This window comes from Molossus molossus, unplaced genomic scaffold (genome assembly GCF_014108415.1).
Source record: "Molossus molossus isolate mMolMol1 unplaced genomic scaffold, mMolMol1.p scaffold_m16_p_18, whole genome shotgun sequence".
Classification (NCBI taxonomy): Eukaryota; Metazoa; Chordata; class Mammalia; order Chiroptera; family Molossidae; genus Molossus; species Molossus molossus.
The window spans coordinates 33,912,119-33,937,176 of NW_023425353.1; the positions used below are offsets into that span (position 1 = coordinate 33,912,119).

The window sequence follows — 25,058 nt, forward strand, 5'->3', positions numbered from 1 at the left end:
CCCCCCCCCCCCCATTCCTCTAAGGTTGATTAGTCTGTTCCCTGCTTCCATGACTCTGGATCTCTTTTGGTTGATGCCTTATTTTGTCCATTATGTTCCATAAATACGTGAGATCATGTGGTACTTGTCTTTCTTGACTAGCTTACTTCACTTAGCATACTACTCTCCAGGTACCTTCGTGTTGTCTCAAAGGGTAAGAGATGTTTCTTTCTTACAGCTGCATAGTATTCCATTGTGTAAATGTACCACAGCTATTTTTTTAAAAATCCTCACCCACAGATATTTTTCCATTTTATCTTCAGATAGAGTGGGGTGGGGGGGGGATAGAGAGACAGAAAAACATTGATGTGAGAGAGACACATCGATTGGTTGCCTCCTGCACAACCTGACAAGGGCCAGGGATGAACTGCAACTGAGGTATGTACTGTGCTGTAAACAAACCTAAGACTCTCTGGTCTGTAGACTGATGCTCTTACCGCTGAGCCAAACCAGCCAGGGCAGTACCACAGCTTTTTTATCCCCATCTACTGATAGGCACTTGGGCTGTTTCCAGATCTTAGCTATTGTAAATAGTGCTGCTATGAACATAGTGGTGTTAGTCTTTTTTTAAAATTGGCTCTTTAAACTTTATTTTTATTGTCAACACTGTTGCAGATGTCCACATTTTACCCCACTTTGCCCACCTCCACCCAGCACCCAGTCCCTACCCTCTCCCTCTGGCCATCACCTCACTGTTGTCTGTGTCTATGGGTTATGCATATATATTTTTTTGGCTAATCTCTTTACCTTTTTCCTTCCAGTCCTCCCCATCCTACTCTCCTTTGACAGCTGTTAGTCTGTTCCATGTAGCTGTACCTCTGGTTCTGTTATGTTCATCAGTTTATTTTGTTCATTAGATTCCATGAGATCATATGGTATTTGTCTTTCTCTGGCTTATTTCACTTAGCATAATAATCTCTAGGTCTGTCCATGCTGTTTCAAAAGTAAGAGTTTCTTCTTTTTTACAGCTGCGTAGTATTTCATTGTGTAAATGTACCACAGTTTTTTTCATCCACTCATCTGTTGAGAACTTTGGCTATTTCCAAATCTTGGCTGCTATGAACATAGAGGTGCTAAAAGCATTTCCCTTAGTTGGGAAGAAGACAGGGATGTTGCTTTCACCACTCTTATTCAACATAGTACTGGAATTCCTAGCCACAGTAATCTGACAAGAAGAAGAAATAAAAGGCATCCAAATTGGAAAGGGAAAAGTAAAACTGTCATTATTCTCAGATAACATGATATTGTACATAGAAAACCCTAAAGACTCCTCACAGAAAACTACTAGATCTAGTAAATTCCGCATAATTGCAGCACACAAAACTAATATTCAGAAATCAGTGTCATTTTTATATACCAATAATGAACTGTCATTAAAGAGAAACTAAGGAAACAGTCCTGTTCACTGTTGCAACAAAAAAACCCCAAGGTATTTAGGTCAAATGTAACCAAAGGAATAAAAGCCCTACACTCGGAAAACTATTGGACATTGAAGAAAGAAATTCAGGAAGATAAAAATAAGTGGAAGCATATACCATTTCATGGATGGGAAGAATAAACATCATTAAAATACCTGTACTACCCAAAACACAATCTATAGATTCAACAAAATCTCTAGTAAAATACCAACAGCATATTTCACAGATCTAGAATAAATGTTCCAAAAATGTATATGAAACCAATGAAGACCCTGAATAGCCTTAGTAATCTTGAGAAAGAAGAACCAAGTTGAAGGTGATATTAGACTATACTACTACAAGGCCACTGTAATCAAAACAGCCTTGTACTAGCATAAGAACAAGCATATAGATCAATGGAATAGAATAGAGTGCCTAGAAATCAACCCATGTCTTTTTTTTTTCTTTATTGAATTTTTAGAGAGGAAGGACGAAGGAAAGAGAAATAGAAACATTGATGAGAGAGCATATCGATTGGCTGCCCCCTTGCTTGTCCCCCACTGGGAACTGGCACACAACCTGGGCATGTGCCCCAACCGGGAATCAAACTGGCAACCTCCTGGTGCATGGGTTGGCGCTCAACCACTGAGCCACACCAGCTGGGCTCAACCTACGTCTTTATGGTCAATTAATATATTTGAGTGGAGGCAAGAGTATACCATGGAGTAAAGACAGTCCCTTCAATAAATGGTGTTAGGAAAATTGGATAGGTACATGCAAAAAAATGAAACTAGACCACCAACTTACACCATACCCAAGAATAAACTCAGAGTGGACAAAAGACTTTATTAATTGGCTTTTTATGTCAGAAGAAATTCTTTGTACCATGGTCTATGCAGATACTCTATATTCTAATAAAAGCATTCTAGTTTATATGCAGTTTAGTAATATATAGTTTACCCATTCATATTTAAGTCTTCTCTTCATCTAGAATTGAATATTTTCAGACTGAAAAGTCCTACTCTTCACTATTCTACAATGACACTACTGGCATATATCGAGAATCTATGGGAGAAAATATTTCTGGGCTTCATGTTCTGGTGTTTGCTTTGTTTAAAGAGTTTATTGAGTAGAAAATTCTTGGCCTTTTGTATTTTTATATATATTCTAGAATTAGTTTGTCAAATTTTATTTTTAAAAATAGGAGTTTTGAAAGAAATTACATCAAATTTGTCATCAAATTTTTCAAACTCAACACTATTGTTAATTCAGGCTGGATAATTTTTTGCAGGGAAGCTTCCTGCATTGAAGAATACCTAGCAGCATCCTTTGCCTTTACCCACTAAATGCCAGTAGTACCCCACTCCAACCTTCATTGGTCATACTAGGGGGAGGGTGTTTGAGAACTGCTGTTTGTCAGTGGGGAGTAGGGTGAATTTACATATTTATGAAATTGAGTCTTCCAATTCATGAACAGCGTATATATTTCTCTATTTATTTATTTAGGTCTTTATTTTATTTCAATATTTGAGAGGGTCTTTTTCAGTTTGAGTGAAAAGGTCTTATGCACTTGTTCTTAAAATTTTTATTTCTGGACTTTAGGCATTTAAAAAAATTCATTATAATGTCTTTTTTTATTAGGACTTTTTAAAAAATCCTCACTTGAGGAAATGCTTTTATTGATGTGAGTGAGTGAGTGAGAGAGTGCGAACAAACATAGATGTGACAGTGAAACACTGATCATTTGCCTCCTGCAAGTGTCCAAACCCGAAATGGGACCCACAACCTTTCAGTGCACGGGATGGTGCACCAGTCATCTGAGCCACACTGACCAGGAATAAATATTATTTTATTTCTCTTCTTTGTTAGTAACTTAGTTTTGCATACTGTCTTCTATGGACCATTCTGTATTTTTGAATTTCTATACTGCTTCATAATTTTTCCATATCCTCTAGTTTATCTACTCTTTCTTTCAAGTGTGCTTGCTCATCTGTTGCAGTTTTTCATTTCTAGAAATTATAGTTACCTGGTTGTTTTTCTTTTTTTAAGGAAAAAGAAGCCTATGGAATTGTTCCCTGTGGATTTTCAGTCTTGTATTTTCCTTTTTTTTAAAATCCTCACCCGAGGATATTTTTCCATTTATTTTCAGACGGGGGGTGGGGGATAAGAAAAAAATATCAATGTGAAAGAGATACATCGACTGGTTGCCTCATGCACAACTCTGACCAGGGCCAGGGACCAAACCACAACTGAGATATGTGCCCTTCACCGGAATCGAACCTGCAGCCCTTCAGTCTGAGGGCCAATGCTCTAACTGCTGAGCCAAACCAGCCAGGGCATATTTTCCATTTTAACATGGTAGATTTGTTTATTTTACAGTCATAAGTTTTTGTCGGTCTAATTTTATGGTTTGTTTTGCTTGTTGTTATTGTTGTTTTTTGTATATTGCCTTCTTGGTATGTTTAGTTACTTTTTATCCCAAGTTTTATATTTTCTCTTAAATTTACTTGAAGCCTAGAATAAAGATACATTTTTCTAGAGAGGATTTATCATTTGCTTGACAAGTGCCCAGTGACACTACCAATCTAGGACCATTTTCAACTACATACAGTTTGTCGTTTTCTGGATCAAGTTATGGGGATTTAAGATATTTGTGGGAGCATCATTTTTCATGACTGCTTCTCAGGTATATTTATCTCCTTCTACATAGGACCAAAAATAAACCCACAGAGTATCAGGTGTTATATTTACTGCTGGTTTAACCTTAACTTAGAGATGAAATCCTCTGATCCCCTACTCCATGAAAGACTTATCTCTGTTAGACTCTCTGCCTCAGAACTCCCAGTTCATTTACTGTAGATTCATCAAGTATTATCAGACAAAAAGTTATTCAGTGCTCCTTCTATATGTTAGGTTTCTGCTTTTAGTTATTATTCTAGTAATTTACTACTTCACAGGGTTTCAGATGCTTTTCAAAATGTATTTTGAATTTTAATTAGAATTATATAAATAATATTGTTTACAATATTATTATAACCAGAACTTTAATGTATTAAATTACAGTCGTCCCTCGCCACTTGGCGTTTCGATGTTTGCGGCTTCACTCTATCACGAATTTTTTTATCATTTTAAATTTTTCAAAAATGGAAAAACCGTGATAGAGTGAAGCCGCAAACGTTGAAGTGCGAAGTGGTGACTGTATATAAATAAGGAATCCTACTTTGCGGAAATTCATTTATTGCGGTAGAGTCTGAAACTGATTAACTTCGATAAACGAGGGCCAACTGTGCTTTTTCCCTTGGATACTATGTCTGTGTATGTGTAAATATAACTCATAAATTTGAAAATTTCACACTTTGGGGATATTTTGCATTTTATCTTTTATATTGTTGTAAGGCATTATCTACTTTAATGGACAATGAATTTCTTGGGACTAATTAAAAGTCTTAATATCTTATTATTCTCATGTTTCCAGAAGAGTTCTCAACTGTAGACTTATACAGGTACTATTTTAGGTAGAATGCAGTGAAAACCACAAATAATCCTGATGGGTCGGTCTGTCATTTAAGAAAATATGTTGGATATGCCGAGAACAGAATAAAATTATTAGAATAAGAGAATGGATCATGGAATATTTTTGTATATTTTATCCTCCTTTTCAGTATTACAGAAGCCACACAAATATAGTCAACTGATTTTTAAAATATTCAAAGGCAATTAAATAGAGAAATAATCATCTTTTTAAGAAATTATGCAGGAGCAATTGGATGTCTATTGGGGAAAAAAGGAACTTAAATACGTGTTACCCCTTTACAGAAAAATTAACTTAAAATAGATTGTGTAAAATGCAAAACTATAAACTTAGAGAAAACATAGGACAAAGTCCACTTGACCTTGTGTTTAGTGGTGAGGTTTTTAGATATATCAAACAAGAACACAATCCATAAAAGAAAAAATGGGAAAATTGGTTTTATTAAAATTAAAAGTTTTAGGCTCTGTAAAAGACACTAAAGAAAATTAAAAAATAAGTCACAACCTATGAGAAAATTTTTGCAAAGCACATATATGACAAAGGACTTGTATTCAAAATATACTAAGAACTCTTAGAATAAGTAACCCAGTAAAAAACTGGGCAAAAAATCTGAACAGACACCTCACCAAAGAAGAGAGAGAGATAGCAAATAAACATATGGAAAATGCCCGACATTATTTGTCATTATAACAGTGCAAATGAAAACAACAATAAGATATCATTATATGACTATTAGAATGGCTCAGATTCAAAACATTGACAATACCAGTTACTGCCAGAGTTGTGAAGTGACAGGAATTTCATTGTTGGTGGGAATGCAAAATGGTATAGCCACCTGGGAAGACTGTCTGACAGTTTCTTACAGAGCTTACTGTAAAATACAGCAATCACAATCTCTTAGGCGTTTACTCAACTCATTTGAAACTTATGTTCACACAGAAACCTGCATGTAAATGTTTATAGTAAGTATATTATAATTGCCCTAAACTGGAGGCAACAAAAATGTTCTTCAGTAATGAAATGGATAAACTGGTATACTGATAAAATGGAATACCATTTGGTAATAGGAACTCATGAGCTCTCAAGCCACACAAAAGCATAGATAAATCTTAAATGGGTATTGCTGCATTAAAGGAAAGAAGCCAGTCTGAAAAGGCTATGTACTGTATGATTTTAGTTTTATATGACATTCTGGAAAAGGCAAAACTGTAGACATTCTAAATAGATCAGTGTTTGCCAGGGTTTGGGATAGGAGGGAGGGTTAAATGGGTGAACCACAGGGTATTAGGGTGGTGAGACACTTCTGTATGAAACTGTAATGTTGAATACATGATACTATGCATTTCTCAAAGCGCATACAACTTTATAGCACAAAGAAGACACATTGATACATGCAAATTTTTATTTAAAAAACACTTATGAGATCATTCAATGGTTAATGCAGACTATTACCAAAGAATGTAACTGTACTAAAAATACGTGAAATAACCTCACACTGAGGGGCTTTGGAGAATAGGTGCTTTTCTAAGTAACCGAGGAAATGAGTGGAGACAGTAAGAGTAAAGGCCAAAAAAAACCTATGTAAGCACTATATTCTAGTTGGCAAAATTGTTTTCCATGGAATATGGGTTACTACTTCTAAAATCACTATATGTGTATATTGGAGATAAAAAATTAAGTTAATAGGTGGTTGATGGTGGGAACCAGATTTTTCACTGTTGCACGAGTAGGAGACTATGGATAAGCAAGGGAGAATGCTAGAATAATCCATGTGATAATGGAGTAGTTGAAGGCATTAGTGAAACTTATAGCTTACTATGGACACATGACTACACATAGAAATATTTATAACTATATATATTTTTTTCAAATAAAGTAAGTTTTATTGATTTTTTAATCTTTATTGTTGTATTACAGATGTCCCCATTTTTTCCCCTTCCTCCAGGTTCCCACCCTTCCCCAGGCCTTCACCACCCTATTGTCTGTGTCCATGGGCTATGTATATATACATATAAGTTTTTTGGTTAATCTCTTCCCAAACCCCTCTCCTCCTTCCCTCTGAGATTTGTCAGTTTCATCCATGTTTCCATGCTGCTGTTTCTATTTTAGTAATTAATTTTGTTCATTTGATTCCACATATAAGTGAGATCATGTGATACTTGTATTTTCCTGACTGGCTTATTTTGCTTAGCATAATACTCTCCAGGTTCCTTCATGCTGTCTTAAAGGTTAATAGATATAGAAACAACATAAGTGTGCCCATCAGTACATGAGAAGATATAAAAGCTGTGGTACATACACACAGTGGAATACTATACTGCAATAAAAAGAAGGATCTATTACACACACACACACACACATATTTTTCCTTGTTCTTTCAGCTGAGGGGGCCTAAAAGAAATGGCACTTCTCTAGCAACGAGTCAGTAGCAACAGAAAACCTAGCGCCTAGATCTCGGTTTCCAATTTCATTCTCCCATAAGAAAAACCAGGGCTCCTTTACCAAATGTTAAATTCAAGTCTGGAACAGAGAATTCATGAACCTGGAACATTTTCGTGTCAGAAAATAAACAAGTGACGGTATGTCCAAAAGACACAGGATTCAACTAAGAGAGCCTTCAGTGGCTGAAGCTGGAAAAATTTGAAATAAAATAAAATAAAAACCATGGGATTGAATTATATAACCCAAAATATAAAATGTTCATGAGTCCATGCTGATATAAATAAATGGTTGAATAATGAAACAAATGTGTGAGAATAAACAAATCTTTCATGTAGAATTCAAAGTAATTTATGTCAATACATACATAAAGCCCAAAGAAATGAAGCATGACTCCCTAGCCCTTAATTGTAGACTACACATAGTGACTTCCTATCAGAGTACATTATTGAAACAAGGGGAAAAGTGTAATACTTAAAAAAAATTTTTTTTTCCTTTATTGATTTTTAGAGAGAGAGGAAGTGAAAGGGAGAGATAGAAACATTGATGAGAGAGAACATCGATTGGCCGCCTCCCACATGCACCCCACTGGGGGTTGGGCCCACAATCTGGGCATGTGTTCAGGCCGGGAATTGAACCGGCAACCTCTTGATGCATGGGTCGGTGCTCAACCACTGAGCCACACCGGCCGGACAAGTGTAATATTTTTTATGTATCATTATCATTGAGAGTATTACAGATGTTCCCCATTTTTTCCCCCATTGCCCCGTTCCAGTTCCCATCCCAACCCAGGCCTTTACCACAGTATTGTCTCTATCCATGGATTATGCATGTAAATTCTTTGGTTAATCTCTGCCCACCCCCATCTCCCCTCTTCCCTCTGAGATCCACCAATCTGTGCCTTGCTTCTATGCCTCTCTGTTTTCTATTTGTTTTGTTCATTAGATTCCACAAATAAGTGAAATCATGTGATACTTATATTTCTCTGACTGACTTATGATCTGTATGAAAGAGAAACTGAAATAACAATCCCTTTTACCATTGCAACAACAAAAAAATAAGATACCTAGGAATCAACTTAACCTTGGAGGTAGAAGACCTGTACTTGGAAAATTATATGACATTGAAGAAAGAATTTGAGGAACTTACCAGTAAGTGGAAGCATATACCATGTTTATGGATTGGAAGAATTAACAGCATTAAAATGTCCGCACTACCCAAAGCAATCTATAGATTTGACACAATCCCTATTAAAATACCAATGGCATATTTCACAGATCTAGGTCAAATAATCCAAAAATGTATATGGAACCATAAAAGACTCCAAATAGCCACAGCAATCTCGAGAAAGAAGAACAAAGTAGGAGGGATCTCTATACCAGATATGAAATTATACTACAAAGCTATTGTAATCAAAACAGCCTGGTACTGGCACAAGAACAGGCACCTAGATCAATGGAACAGAACAGAGAACCCAGAAATTGGCGTAAGACATTATGCTCAATTAATATTTGACAAAGGAGGCAAAAGCATACACTGGAGGAAGACAGTCTCTTCAATAAATGGTGTTGGCAGAATGGGCAAGTACATGCAAAAATATGAAACTAGACCATCAACTTACACCGTACACAAGAATAGACTCAAAATGGATAAAAGACTTAATTTTAAGTCTGAAACCATAAAAATCTTAGAAGAAAATATAGGCAGCAAAATCCTAGATATCTCATGTAGCAGAATTTTCACAGATACATCTCCCAGGACAAGAGAAACAAGGGGAAAAATAAACAAATGGGACTCCATCAAACTAAAAAGCTTCTGCATAGCAAAAGAAACCATCTTCAAAATGCAATGGTAAGCCATTGTATTGGAGAATATATTTACCAGTGATAATTTGGATAAGGGGTTAATTTCCAAAATATATAAAGAACTCATATAATTCAACCAAAGGAATTCAAACAGTTCAGTTAAAAAATGTGTAAAGGATCTAAATAGACACTTCTCAGACCAAAGATGACATACAAACGACCAAGAGTCATACAAAAAAGTGCTCAAAGTCACTAATCATTACAGAGATGCAAATTAAAATGACAATGAGAAATCACCTCATACCTGCCATATTGGCTACCATCAATAAATCAACTAACAACAAGTGCTGGCAATTATGTGGAGGAAAGGGAACCCTATTACACTACTGGTAGGAATGCAGACTTGTGCAGCCACTGTGGAAAACAGTATGGCATTTTCTCAAAAAATTAAAAATGGAACTGTCATTTGATCCCATGATCCCAATCCTAGGAATATATTCTAAGACTCCCAAAACACCAATCAGAAAGAACATATGCACCCTTCTCTTATTAGCTATTTACTATAGCTAAGGTCTGGAAACAGCCCAAATGCCCATCAGTAGATGAGTGGATAAAAAGGCTGTGGTACTTTTACAAAATGGAATACTATGCAGCTGTAAAATAGAAGGATATTTTATCCTTTGATACAGCTTGGAGGGACCTGGAGAGTATTATGCTGAGGGGAAAAGTGTAATTTGTAACAGTGGAAAATGTGACAACTACTACCTCAGCTAGATGATCATGATTAATAGTGTTTAGTCATTTTATTAGTATGTATCCTTGTTTTGATGTGATGAGAATGGCACTTTCTCGCTTTCTTCTTTCTGTCCAAATCCATGAACTGTATTAAAACTATGAGAAAATAATTGGACAAACACATAACTGAAAGACATTCTGTAAAATACATGACCACTGCTCAATAAAACCATCATGGTTTTAAAAAGTGTCACAATGTAGAAGAGTTTAAAGAGACATGACAACTTACTTTTTGTAGTAATCTGAATGAAATCTTGGAGCAGAAAAAGGACATTAGGTAAAAACCAAGAGAATCTAAATAAAATGTAACTTTTTATAATAATGTGTTTGAGGAGGAGGGACGGGGAACTAGAAGTCGGTGGTCAAAGGCTACAAACTTCTAGTTATAAGATAAATAGGTACTAGAGATGTAATGTAAAACATAGTAACTATAGTTAACACTGCTGTATGATATATAGGAAAGTTGTGTTAAGACAGATTCTAAGAAGTAGAAGGAAGGAAATAGTAAAGATCAGAGCAGAAATAAATGACATAGAGACCAAAAAAGCAATTCAAAGGATCAGTGAAACAAAGCTGGTTTTTTGAAAAGATAAACAAGATTGATGGACCCTTAGCTAGACTCACCAAGAAACAAAGAGAGAGAACCCAGAAGCACAGAATCAGAAATGAAAGAGAAGTAACAACTGACACCACAGAAATACAAAAGATTGTTAACAGCTACTATGAACAATTATATGACAACAAATTCGACAATCTAAACGAAATGGACAAATTTCTAGAAACACACAGTCTTCCAAAACTGGACCGGGAAGAAATAGAAAACTTGAACAGACCAATAACAACTAAGGAAATTGAAGAGGTAATCAAGACCCTCCCAGCAAACAAAAGCCAGGGCCCAGATGGCTTCACGGGGGAGTTTTACCGAACATTCAAAAAAGAACTAACACCCATTACCCTCAAACTATTTCAAAAAATTCAAGAAGAAGGAAAACTTCCAAACTCGTTTTATGAGGCCAGCATGATTCTAATTCCAAAACCAGAAAAAGACACTACGAAGAAAGAAAACTACAGGCCAATATCCCTGATGAACATAGACTCCAAAATCCTGAACAAAATACTAGCAAATCGGATCCAGCAATACATCAAAAAAATAATTCACCATGACCAAATGGGATTCATCGCAGGGATGCAAGGCTGGTACAATATTTGCAAATCAATAAATGTGATATACCACATAAACAAAATGAAGAATAAAAACCACATGATCATATCAATAGACGCTGAAAAAGCATTCGACAAAACCCAGCATCCATTTCTGATAAAAATGCTCAGCAATGTGGGAATAGAGGGATCATATCTCGACATAATAAAGGCCATATATGAAAGACCTACAGCCAACATCATATTCAGTGGGCAAAAACTAAGCATTTCCCTTAAGAACAGGAACAAGAGAGGGATGTCCACTTTCACCACTCTTATTTAACATAGTACTGGAAGTCTTAGCCACAGCAATCAGACAGGAAGAGAAAGTAAAAGGGATCCAAATTGGAAAGGAGGAAGTGAAACTGTCATTTGCAGATGACATGATGTTATACATAGAAAACCCTGAAGACTCCATCAAAAATATACTAGACTTAATAAATGAATTCTGCAAAGTAGCAGAATACAAAATTAACGTCAAGAAATCGACGGCATTCTTATACACCAATGATGAACTCACAGAAAGAGAAACTGAAAAAACAATTTCATTTACCATCGCGGCAAAAAAATTAAGATACCTAGGAATAAACTTAACCAAAGAAGTAAAGGACCTATTTGCAGAAAACTACAGGCCATTGAAAAAAGAAATAAAGGAAGATATTAAATGTGGAAGCACATACCTTGTTCATGGATTGGAAGAATTAACATCATTAAAATGTCCATACTACCCAAAGCAATATATAGATTCAATGCAATCCCCATCAAAATACCAACGACATATTTCATAGAACTAGAACAATTTCTTCAAAAATTCATATGGAACCAAAAAAGACCCCGAATAGCCACAGCAATCTTGAAAAAAAAAAAAAGAACAAAGTAGGTGGGATCACAATACCAGATATCAGGTTATACTACATAGTGACTGTGACCAAAACAGCCTGGTACTGACACAAGAACAGGCATATAGACCAGTGGAACAGAACTGAAAACCCAGAAATGGACCCAAGGCAATATGCTCAATTAATATTTGACAAAGGTGGCAAGAGCATACAGTGGAGTAAAGACAGCCTCTTTAATAAATGGTGTTGGGAAAATTGGACAGCTACATGCAAAAAAAATGAAACTAGACCATCAACTTACACCATACACAAAAATAAACTCAAAATGGATAAAAGACTTAAATGTGACCCAGGAATCCATAAAAATTCTAGAAGAAAATGTAGGCAACAAAATTGCGGACATCATACGGAGCAGAATTTTCACTGATACATCACCTAAGGCAACAGAAACAAAGGAAAAAATGAACACATGGGACTACATCAAACTAAAAAGCTTCTGCACAGCAAAAGAAACAATCATCAAAATGGAAAGGCAACCCACTGTATGGGAGAACATCATTGCCAATGATATATCAGATAAGGGGTTAATTTCCAATATATATAGAGTGCTCATGCTACTCAACAAAAGGAAGACAAAGAACCCAATTAAAAAATGGGCAGAGGAACTCAATAGACACCTCTCCAAACAGGACATACAAATGGCCAAGAGACATATGGAGAAATGCTCAACATCACTAATCATCAAAGAGATGCAAATTAAAACAACAATGAGGTATCACCTCACACCTGTCAGAATGGCCACCATCAACAAATCATCAAACAACAAGCGTTGGTGAGGGTGTGGAGAAAAGGGGACTCTAGTACACTGCTGGTGGGAATGCAGACAGGTGCAGCCACTATGGCAAACAATATGGTGTTACCTCAAAAAATTAAAAATTGAACTGCCATTTGACCCAGTGATCCCACTTCTAGGAATATATCCTAAGAAGCCTGAAACACCAATCAGAAAGAATATATGTACCCCCATGTTCATAGCAGCACTATTTACAATAGCTAAGATCTGGAAACAGCCCAAATGTCCATCAGATGAATGGATAAAAAAGCAGTGGTACATATACACAATGGAGTACTATGCAGCTGTAAGAAAGAAAGATCTCTTATCTATTGAGATGACATGGAGGGACCTGCAAAGTATTATCCTAAGTGAAACAAGCCAAGCAGAAAAAGACAAATACCACATGATGTCACTTATATATAGAATATAATGAATATAAAAGTCTGAGGAATAGGGTAGACCCAGAAACATGGAAGTAGGGTACAGACTGACAACCCTCAGAAGAAGGGTTGGTGGCGGATGGGAAGAGATAAACCACAGAACTTATATGCATGTATGCATAACCAATGAACATGGCCAACAAAGCCGGGGATGGGGTGGGGGGAATGGGGAGTAGGGTTTCAATGGGGTAAAAAAGGAGAAACATCTGTAACAAAAATAAAATTTAAAAAAAAAGATTCTAAGAGTTATCACAAGGAGAAGTGTGTTTCTTTATATTGTGTCTATATGAGATTATGGATGTCAACCTTACTGTGGTAATCAGTTTACAGTATATGTAAATCAAACCTTCATCTGTACACCTTAAACTTACACAGTGATGTATGTCGATTATTTCTCAGTAGCACTGGGGGCAAATAATAATGTTGTCAATGTTGGCTCATTAGTTGTGACCGTTGTATCATACTAATGTGAGATATTTACAATAAGAGAAACTAATTGTGTATATGGGAACCTTTGTACTATGTTCATATCTTTTTTGTTAGTCTCAATCTTCTTTTAAAGTGTGTGTGTGTATTTTTTTTCTTTTAATCCTCACCGAAGGAAATTTTTTCATTTATCTTCAGATAGAAAGGAAGAGAGGGAGGGAGAGAGAGAAACATTGATGTGCGAGAGACATATTAACTAACTGGTTGACTCCTGCACCACCCCAACCAGAGCTGTGGATCATTCCGCAACTGAGGTATATGCCCTAGACCAGAATCTAATTCACGACTCTTTGTTCTGCTGGTCAACATTCTAACCACTGAGTCAAACTGGCCAGGAGTAAAATGTATATTTAAAAAAATATTGGAGAATTCACTTTAAGGAAATATTTTTGAGATAGTTTCATTGAGTCCAACCAGATTGGTGTTTTTATCCTCCTTTAATAACCTATATAAAAGTTTGATAAAATGGAAAAAGAGGTATTCTAGACAAAAGATGAGTTGCACATTAAAAAATTCTAAGAGGACTTCATGAAAGTATACTTGGGATTGTTTGTGATCCAAGTGATTGACATAACTGAAGCCCCTATTAAAGTAACAGGACTTGCTCATTTGTATTTAATTTGATAGAAAATTGCCAAGTAACCCTAAATAATATTTAAGTCCTAAATTATCTTACACATGTTATGTAATGAGTCAAATTTGTAATGTTGGCTTTATACAAGATACTTGGTAAGTAAATAATTTCACTCTGTAATTTATGTATTCCTGTAACATTGTGGGCAATTTTCTTTGTGCAATTTTTTTTTTGCCACTTAGAGGTGAAACCTGGCTTCTCTTACTTTTTTTTTTTTTTTTTTTTAATTTTTATTTACTTACAGTCAGCCCTCGTTTATCATGGTTAATCAGTTCTAGACTCTACTGTGATAAATGAATTTCTGCGAAGTAGGATTCTTTATAATTCGAATATTTTTGCAGTTAGTGCATAGGAAACCTGTTTACGACTTTCTAAATACATTTTTTAACATTATTGGAACTCTCTAGACATGAGATAGCACCATTTAGTTACCATTACATTTGTATTACGCAATATATTAGACAAAATAAGAGAAAATAAGACATAGTAGACGTTACAAATATCATATTATTGTACATTTAATTACACACACAGTTCTTACACTATGAAAATAGTGCAACTTGTTCGATGATGAAGTGATGAAGATGAAGAGATGTATTGCACAGCAAAGAAGAGCAAGGTTACTGCTCCTCTGAAGGCACAACTTCATTAGGAGAGTCTTCAGGTGGTGTAGTTGTCTTCAGCACTTATCGTCTTCTTCCACTGAAGGAGTACTAGGGGTAGGCAGTGGGTGTCTAGGTGCGTGGCTGAAGAACATTGTGATAAGCAGTTGCTGGTGCTGTCTTTTCGTATGCGTGAGGAGGCTTTTGTAGGGTTTTGTTGCTCCATCTTGTGCATCCCGGAACCCCAATGCACGCATCATTTGTGGGTCCCATTCACCAGTCAAGTCCTTTACTACCTTAATAGTTCTCATGACTTGCGAAAGATGCTCAAGTGTAAGGCCAACTTTCTCCTCCTGACCCCCAGGAACCTCTGGCTGCTCTTCCTCCTCCTCACTCACAGACTTAGTCATCTCCATCAGATAGTCCTCAGTTAAGGGATCTGAATGTGTCTCCAGCAGCTCATCCATGTCATCACGGGTCATTTCCGCGAAACCTTCTCCTCTCAGCATCCAGACTAGCCTAACTGCCTTATCCACTGCCGAGTTGCTTATATCCTCTGGGGTGAATCCTCTGTAGTTGTGGACAATTTTAGGCCACAACATCTTCCAGCTGGCCTCACCATCTCCATTTTGTTCTTCATCACTTCCTGGATGTTCTTCAGCCAGGTCGCGATGGTATACTGCCTCCAGTACTCCTTCAGTAAGAAGTTCTCCTCAAGATCCACGCCTTCGACAAGGTGCTGCAGGGTGTTTTGCGTGTAGAGGGCTTTGAATGTGTGAAAAACGCCTTGATCCATGGGCTGGATCAGCAAAGTGGTATTGGGAGGAAGGAACTCCATCCACACACCATTGAAGGATAGGTCTTGCGCATGACCTCCAGCATTGTCCGTGAGAAGGACATTAAATTTGAGTCCCTTCTCTGTGAGATACAGCTTGTCTTGGGGGATGAAACACTCATGGAATCAGTCCAATGACAGCTGCTTTGTGATCCAGCCCTTGTCATTGTGCATCCAATGCACTGGCAGCAGGTTCTTGTTTTTATTCTCCAGGGCCCTAGGGTTCTTGGCCTTGTAGATAAGGGCAGGCTTGAGTAAAAGTCCCTCAACATTTCCCCACATAACGATAGTCACGCAATCCTTATACACCTTGAAGCCACGGACCTTCGCCTCGTCCTTGAAAATGAATGTCCTGGAAGGCATTCTTCTCCAGAACAGTCCTGTTTCGTCCATATTGAACACCTGATAAGGATGATACTTGCCCTCCTCAAGGATCTTCTGGAAAATGTTCACATAGTCCTGTGCTGCCCACTGGTCAGTAGAGGCAGTTTCTCCGTAGAGAACAACACTCTTCAGATGATACCTCTTCTGGAACTTCTTGAACCAACTCTTGCTAGAGGGAGAGAGAGGAAGTGAGAGAGCCATTTTTGTTCAGATAGAGTGGGAGGGAGAGAGAGTAAGAGAGAGAAATATTGACATGAAAGGGACACATCAAGTGGCTGCTTTCTGCACGACCCAATCAGGGCCGGGGACAAACTGCAACCAAGGTACGTGCCCTTAGTGGGAACCAAACCTGAGTCTCTCTGGACCGCAGGCCGATGCTCTAACTGCTGAGCCAAACCAGCCAGGGCATTTCTTAAATGATGTCATTTCTCGTGGCTCAGTTTCTTAGAAAGGAAAAGAATTTACCCTTTTCTCCTCCCCATTCCCCAGTCCAGCATCTTGGCTTTTCCATGCTATGAAGAGAGCCCTGGCTGATTTGGCTCAACAGTTAGGGCATATACCTCGGTTGTGGTTCTTCCCTGGCTGTGGCTGTGGTCATGGGGGAGGCAGCAAGTCGATGTGTCTCTCTCACATTGATGTTTCTCTTTCTCTTCCTCTCTCTCTCACTCCCTCCCACTCTATCTGAAGATAAATGGAAAAATATCCTTGGGTGAGGATGAAAAAAGAAACCATTCCATTCTGAAGAGTAAATTTTCTCTACAACCATATTTTACTGTCACCATTTTATTTCTACTTTCAGTTTTCTAAGACCAAAAATTTTTGGCCAGTATTTTTTCTCTAACGTGTAACTTTGCCTTTTTAAGTTTTTAAATAATGTTTGGACTATGTTGGCCTTTCTCCACAGAAGTTTCTGAGACTAAAATTTTCATAGAGTTTTAAAAGGTTGATACTTCGAAATCCACATGCCACTGTTTTGTATTATATTAATATTAGTAATAGAGCCCAAGTATATTTATTTTCCTTTCTGTTCTTTCTTCTGATTCTTGTCTTATATAAGAACAGCATTAACACTGACAAGGAGGTTATTTTAATAGTTGTTCAAGATTTGATAAAAAATAATTTGAAAGGTTATAACTCTACAACAGTGATAATATTTGCTTTCACCCTGGGCTATACAAGCATGGCTCAACTAACCTCAAAATTTGAAATTCTAATATTTAGTAAATGTATCTGTTCTTGATATACATGATGTGTACCCTGTACATTCTTGAAAAATACTTAATTGGTGCTCACATATTATTTGCCAATATATGATTTTTGAGCATTTAGTTTGATGTTTCACTTGCATTTTGTATTTACAGAGGAAGTATATAGTGGTTCCCCACTTATCTGGGATTTTGCTTTCTATGGTTTCAGATACCAATGGTCCAAAAATATTAAATGAAAAATTCTAGAAATAAACAACTGATAAGTTTTAAATTGTGCAGCATTCTGCGTAGTATGATGAATTCTCAGTGCCATCCTCCTCCATTCACCTGCCAATGTGAAGCATCCCTTTGCCCAGTAGATGTATGCTGTATACATCTGGGTTATCAGATCAGCTGTCTCTATATGGCAATGTTATGTTCAAGTAGCCCTTATTTTACTTGATAATGGCCCCAAAGTACAAGAGCAGTGGTGCTGAGTATTTGAATGAACTGAAGTGAAGCCATAAAGTGCTTCCTTTAAATGAAAAAGTGAGTATAGGACAATAAGATATTTTGAAAGAGAGAGACCATATTTGCATATCTTTGATTATGCTATATTTTTATAATTGTTTATTTTGTTATAAGTTACTGTTCTTAATCTCTTATTGTGCCTAATTTATCAGTTAAACTTTATCATACATATGTATATATAGGAGAAAGCATAGTTCAGTACTATCTGTAGTTTCAAGCATCCACTGAGAGTCTTGAAACATATTCCCCATGGATAAGGGGGTTTACTCTATCTGCTTTTTACAAGGACTGTTACAAAGTGCAACACACTGCCATCTAGAGACAGGCTTATCACTGGAGATACAGTCATAATAATTTCTATTTATAAAGCATTCAGAAAGATTTACAAGCCTTCAAATGTGTATCTTTTTTTTATTATAACCTTTGAGGTAATTTTTTTATCTTTTTTGTATGTACTGCCTAGACAAACCACATGCATCCCAAGATATTTATTATTAAGCTTTAAATGTTCATCAAAAGGCAACCAAAGTCTGTCTCTCTATGTTCCCCACTCCATATTCTCAAATCTTGAGAGAGAGACTCTTACATATAGTCTTTGCAATACTATGTAACTGTTAAGTCCTACATTTCTGGTATCCAGATATTTGTTTAGTGAATCCTTCTTAGTTTTAGTAGCCTCAGCATTTCCTCTCCTTTCCTAACTAATTTATCCATACTTATTTTCAGTCTTTCTTCATTTTAATTTGGTTTACAACCTGCTGTCTATTACATAAACAAAAAAAGAAACAAAAGTGAAACTGGCAAAAATTGTCCTGTCGTATGCTTGGGTTATCTCTTGTCCATCACCAGATTAGATTTTATTAGGACTCTATAATCCACTCTTTTTTATGTAAAAGAATATATTAATAATTGTCCTTAGAAACTGTATAGACTATACATGATTTGGAAATGAGACTGTACCAAATATTGACCAAAGAAGAATGGTCCACTCTATGCCTTCTTTGGTCACTCAGAAATATGATGTTATCAGCCATGATTGTTATAGCTTGTCACCTCATATTACTTTTATCCATGTATTCACCATAGTGTACTTTTCCTTCCATATACATTCGAGACCCCTTTTTTACGTACTGCAATGCCACATCTCTGAGGCCTGATCAGTAAACTGAAATTCTGTGCCATGTTGTCTTTTGACTGCTATCACCCTGTTGGTATGCTTCATTGCTAAAGAAAATATTATGACTGGATTTTTCTCTTCCACCTGTCTCATGACAGGGTCCTGACCCATTTGGCCAAGTAACTGCACATGATTCAGCTTTCAAGAATCAAGCTGCTTAATATTTCAGACTCATGTCTTACAAATTTATGAAGCACCTGTAGTATAGGTTTTCGAAATATTGCTTCTATTTTTCTGTTCCTATAATCTAATCTTTAGTCTTTTCCTGACACCCCAGCCCCTGTAATCCGTTGAAAAGAAAAGCTATTTCACACCTGGAACAGTTATTTAGAAAGCTGCTACTATTTGGAAGGCTCTCTGCTAGGTGCCCTTAGGCAGTGTATTTGAGTCATGCCCAGGTTCATTAATTTTGAGTGAGCCATAATGTTATGTGTTATAAAAGTTATATAGTTAAGGACCTTTTTTTATATTTGAATAAATTGTTTTGCTGCTAAGTAAAGCTCTGCCTTCAGCCTTCTCTTCTGCCTGCTTCTGTATCCAGTTGAAAGGATACAAATAAGGCTAGGGTTCTTCTCTAGCTGGCATAGATTAGAGGAGGGATTGAACTGAAAATGATGAGGATAAGATGAGACAATTCTCTAAGCCATGGATGGGTTCATCTACATGGGGTAAGAGAGTTTGCTGGTTCCTACTTGACTTTTCTGACAAGTGCTTCTTTATTCCCTTAACTCATCCCTGACAGTGTTCTAGGCATTTTGGATAGGGATGTTTAGTGCTGTTGTATCTGATCATCTCTACTCTGAAAGTGGAGGCTATAGGTCTGGGTGATGAGAAAACTACTAGAATGACTTTCCCTGATTCTGGAATATAAGGTGACTGGTCTCAAAACAGCATTAACCTTGCAATATGCACAGTTAGTGATCTGGCTTTCAGGAGAGCTCAACTAAGGAACTAGAGCTTTTAACTTGCCTGCAAAATGGGCAGGATAGTTATCAAAAAAATAAATAATGAAGGTAGAAGAACCTTATACTAACTGAGCATCTTATAATATTACTATAAGTACAGTGCTAAATACTTTTCATTTGTTATTTACTTCTCAGTCATCCTTAGTCATTTTTCTAATACTTGCTAATGAAGCACTATTTTAGGCACAACATTGAACAAACATCCCTGCTCTGAAGTGGTATCATCACCATTTTAAAGATTAGACATCCAGATTTTATATAGAAAATAAATTTACTTTTCATGTGTCACATAGCTTAGTAGCTGGTGTAGTTGAAGTTTAAACTCCACTATGTCTGATTCCAAGGACTTTAAACTACTCTAGGATGATTTCTTTAGGATTCTACATATGTTATGAATTGCTTTAACCACAATTAAAGTCTCTTTTTTTTTTGTCTATATCGCTAATTATGCAAGTGTTTATTCTCCAGCCCTATTTTCCTTTTTTTTTTCATCCTCACGTGAGGAAATTTTTTTCATTTTTTTGTTCAGCTAGGTAGGAGGGAGAGAGAGAAACATTGACGTGAAAGGGACACATTGAGTGGCTGCCTCCCGCACAACTCAACCCAGGCCGGGGACAAACTGCAACCGAGATACATGCCCTTAACAGAAACCGAACCTGGGTCTCTCTGGACTGCAAGCCGATGCTCTAAATGTTGAGCCAAACCGGCCAGGGCTCCAGCCCTATTTTCATAATACTTTTCGGTTTCATATTTTGTGTCCTGAAATGGCTGTTAAGAAAAACATAAAACTTTGCATTTCTGGCAGACTTATGTTGAGCATTCTTATGCATGCCCTCTAATGAGTGTATATTGATACTGACTACACAAATGCTCTGTAGGTAAGGTTTATAAGCAATCTGTCTTTCAGTTTAGTTTTTAACATTTTATTTGAAATGCAGTCGTCCCTCGTTTATTGAGGTTAATTAGTTCTAGACTCCAGCAGTTGCACCTGGCGTTGAAGGATTCCTGGGGTGCTCGAATACATAGACCTACAGTCCATACGTACGGTCATTTTAATTTTAATTGTAATACAGGGTGTATAATTGACTCTGACAACCAAGTGCGCGCTGTATTATTTTCACTGTCTCGATCAACTTTTTAATGAATATATTTGAAAAAAACTGCGATAGAGTGAAGCTGTGAAAGTCAAAGCATGAAGTGGCGAGTGATGACTATATGTGGTTTTTTTTTTTGCTATTATTACAAACAGTGCTTCAGGAAATAACCTTCTACATTTATTATTTTACATAGATGTGAGCTTAGGGATGCTTTATGACAGGTACAATATCAAGGCCAAAGGGTATGTTGTAAATTTTTAACTTTGAAATTTTCAAAATTGCATGCTACAGGGATTGTATCAAGTTACCCTCTTACCAGCAGTTTGACATAATTTAAATAATCAAGAACTTGATGGTAGCTTTCTGATGTTACTTCTATTTCTGGAATTACTCATAGTTAAAAATGACAATTTTGAAAGTTTTACTTTAATTAGAAGTACAATCCTGTCAGGAGCGCCTGTTCAAACCTTTTATTTTTTAATATAAAATATGTATATTGCAGGATTCTCAGACATAGCTTGTCAGTGTTTAGAGAAAGAAAGATAAACTTTTTTCCATCATTCTTTATTTTTATATATTTGTGCTTCTGTGAATTTGAATTATTTCAGATGTTTATGTATCTTTATTATTCATAATATTAGGATAATCTTCTATTAGAAATATGCATCTTCAAGAACCAAGAATGTGATGGTGAACTGAGATTAGCTTTTCAATTTATTTTGAGTACTAGTCTTGAGTTACAGCAAGACTTTTTTTCTTTGTCAAATAAAACTTAAGAGGAAGAAAGAAAATCTTAAGGTGTCAGGCATTTTTTTTTTTTGTCAAGGAATTGGAGGGAATAAAAAGATAACTGATCTCTACCATAATTAGCTCTAGTGGGTGAGCTAGACGGGAGCCATTTCTAGGTTAGAAAATGTAAAAATGGACAAAGAAGAATGTTAGAACTTTGGATATTAGCTAAACTGTTCAAGTAAATGACTAAAGTATGGGAAAGAAATCAAAGTAAGTCGGCATAGAATACAATACATGGACATAGTGCTATAGAATCCAGTATAATGAGGAAATGCTTTAAATAGAGTAGATAATGTATTACTAAGAAAAGGCTATCTGATGTAACAATTAGGAAGTAATTGGTGTGAGGAATTAATTTCATTAGAGTTGTGGCACCCAACTGGAGAAGAAGGAACAGTTGGAAAGTAAATAGACTAATCTTTGGAATAATCTTTAAGGCAAGAGAAAGTTTTTCCTCTTAAAAAAAAAAATCTCAGTAACAAGCTTTTGTTCATTTCAAAAGTATGGCTTTAAATATCTGATTTTATTTTATTACTAATTTTTATTTATTTACAGAAGTCATCTTTAAAGACGCTAAGCATGTGGATTTTTTTATATATTTTTTTTAATGCTAATTACTGTTTGGTTACCTTTCATTTTGCAGCAGAATAATCCTTCCTTTACAAACTAACATAACTAGTCCACTGAAATTGTTAAGACTCCACTGTATATAAAAACGGCCCTATCAATCATGGAAATAGTATAGCATTATTTGCACTGGAAATATTTTATTTATTTTTTAAATATTTTTTCTTTATTGGTTTTAGAGAGAGAGGAAGGGAGAGAGATAGAAATATCAATGAGAAAGAATATCAGTTGGCTGCCTCCTGCATGCCTCCCTGACTGGGGATTGGGCCCACAACCTGGGCATATGCCCTGACCGGGAATCGAACTGGTGACCTCTTGGTGCATGGGTTGATACTCAACCAGTGAGCCACACTGGCTGGGCTGCACTCGAAATATTTTAATAATGATATAGGTAACTTACTACTAAAATAGTAATTAATATGATTTTTCTTGTTTTTTAATTTTATTTTATTTTACTCTTTTAAGTTTTTTATTATTTTTGTTACAGATGTTTCTCCTTTTTCCCCCATTGACACCCTCCTCCCAATCTTCCCCATGCCCCACCCCATCCCCAGCATTGTTGTCTATGTCCATGATTACGCATACATGCATATAAGTTCCATGGTTTATCTCTTTCCTCCCCCGCACCCCGACCCCTTCTTCTGAGGTTTGTCAGTCTGTACCCTACTTCTATTTCTATGTCTGTGGGTCTGTTTTGTTCATCAGCTTCTTTTGTTAATTATATTCCACAAATAAGTGAGACCATACGATATTTGTCTCTCTCTGATTGGCTTGTTTCACTTAGGATAATACTCTCCAGGTCCCTCCATATAGTCTCAAAGGATAAGAGATCTTTCTTTCTTACAACTGCATAGTATTCCATTGTGTATATGTACCACAACTTTTTTATTCACACATCTATTGATGGACACTTGGGCTGTTTCCAGGTCTTAGCAATTGTAAATAGTGCTGCTATGAACATGGGGGTACATATATTCTTTCTGATTGGTGTTTCAGGCTTCTTAGGATATATTCCTAGAAGTGGGATCACTGGGGCAAATGGCAATTCAATTTTTAACTTTTTCAGGTAACACCGTAGTGTTTTCCATAGTGGCTGCACCAGTCTGAATTCCCACCAGCAGTATACTAGAGTCCCCTTTTTTCCACACTCTTGTCAGCACTTGTTGTTTGATGATTTGTTGATGGTGGCCATTCTGACAGGTGTGAGGTGATACCTCATAGTTGTTTTAATTTGCATGTCTCTGATGATTAGTGACATTGAGCATTGCTTCATAAGTCTTTTGGCCATTTGTATGTCCTTTTTGGAGAGGTGTCTCTTTAGATCCTCTGCCCATTTGAATTGGATTATTTGTCTTCCTTTTCTTGAGTTATATGAGTATTCTTTATATTTTGAAAATTAACCCTTTATCTGATGTATCGTTGGCAGTTGTGCTCTCCCATATAGTGGGTTCCCTTTCCATTTTGATGGTTGTTTCTTTGGCTGTGCAGAAACTTTTGAGTTTGATGTAGTCCCATGTGTTCATTTTTTCCTTTGTTTCTCTTGCCTTAGGCTTTGTATCAATGAAAATTCTGTTGCGTGTGACGTCTGAAATTTTTTAGCCTACATTTTTTCTATGATTTTTATAGATTAACAGGTCACATTTAAGTCTTTTAACCATTTTGAGTTTATTCTTGTGTCTGGTGTAAGTTGGTGGTCTAGCTTCATTTTTTTGCATGTAGCTGTCCAATTTTCCCAACACCATTTATTTAAGAGGCTGTCTTTACTCCACTGTATTTTCTTGCCACCTTTGTCAAATATTAATTGAGCATAATGTCTTGGGTCAGTTTCCAGGTTCTCTGTTCTGTTCCATTGGTCTATATGCCTGTTCTTGTGCCAGGACCAGGCTGTTTTGATTACAGTGGCTTTGTAGTATAGCCTAATATCTGGTATTGTGATCCTGCTTACATTGTTCTACTTTTTCAAGATTGCTGTGGCTATTTAGGGTCTTTTTTGGTTCCATATAAACTTTTGGACTATTTGTTCTAGTTCTGTGAAATATGTCATTAGTATTTTAATGGAGATCGCATTGAATCTATAGATTGCTTTGGATCGTATGGACATTATAATGATAATTCTTCCCACCCATGAGCAAGGTATATGCTTTCCCTTTTTTATATCTTCCTCTATTTCTTTTTTCAATGACCTGTAGTTTTCTGTGAAGCGGTCCTTTACTTCATTGGTTTAGTTTATTCCTAGGTTATCTTAATTTTTTTTTTTTGCTGCAATGGTAAATGGGATTGTTTTTCTTTTTGTACTTTCTCTGAGTTTATTGTTAGTATATAAGAATGCCATTGATTTCTTGACGTTTATTTTGTACCCTGCTACTTTGCCAAATTCAGTTATTAAACCTAGTAGATTTTTGAAGGAGTCTTTAGGGTTT

The 25,058-nt window shown here is 36.3% G+C and overlaps 1 protein-coding gene and 1 pseudogene across 5 annotated transcripts in view; one reads left to right on the forward strand and one right to left on the reverse strand.

The window, feature by feature from the left end:
* STAG1 (stromal antigen 1) overlaps window positions 1-25,058 on the forward strand; it is a 400,292-nt gene that overhangs the window by 169,080 nt on the left and 206,154 nt on the right. The gene's annotated exons all lie outside the window — the stretch shown is intronic.
* Window positions 18,883-20,261, reverse strand: LOC118633486 (annotated as a pseudogene).